The following is a 765-nucleotide window of genomic DNA, read 5'->3' as shown; positions in this document are numbered from 1 at the left end:
CATTGCGCATCTCATGAAAATCAGGGTTTCAGACCCACGGTCTGCCGATCAGTAGTTGAACACTTAACCGTTTGGCCACGAGCGGCTGATTAGGAGAGGGCTTGGCTCCTACTTAGACAGGACACGTGAATTGGTTCACGTGATTAGAAGATGAGTAGCGCTATGTCCTTGAAGTTTCGTGAGATGCGCAATCATAAACGATGAGAGCCTCCCGTTAATTAGTTCTAATTAGTCCGCAAAGTTCATACAATTTATGTTCAACCGGGACATAAGGATGACGGAGACTCTGGCATGAAGTGGACGGGTCGCAGGTTATCGAAGGGTTTTGAACAAGGAGTAGCGTGTTCTGTGAAGCTCAAGGATGGTTTTGCATGCCACCGGAATATCTCTACACTATGTATGTTCGTTTCACTTATGGGACAGGTGAAATTTTGTGAATGGATGGCAGCAGGACGAATATAACCGAGATGCTGACGACTTTCTTTCATCCATTGACCTGCATCAATGAGACTTCTTCCAAATTGTTGTCATTCACCCAAAACATCCATTACTCTGGGGCCTCGTGTCCTACAAGAGCTTCAGTTAACTCCAGCAATTTGATCGAGTGACCCAGCTTTAGTGTTATTTACGTGGTTTTCGCCACCTCACTTCACCAACATGTGTCAAATACCGGATATTCAGATCCAAAAGGTCTCTATTCAGCTTTCAAGTGGTTGCGCTCTCACAGACTTCTGGGTAGGGATTGCTCTGCAATTAAACCAGCTT

The sequence above is a fragment of the Opisthorchis viverrini genome (genome assembly GCF_000715545.1).
Source record: "Opisthorchis viverrini unplaced genomic scaffold opera_v5_2, whole genome shotgun sequence".
NCBI lineage: Eukaryota > Metazoa > Platyhelminthes > Trematoda > Opisthorchiida > Opisthorchiidae > Opisthorchis > Opisthorchis viverrini.
The sequence above is the reverse complement of the archived record's forward strand: the minus strand, read 5'-3'. Positions refer to the sequence as shown.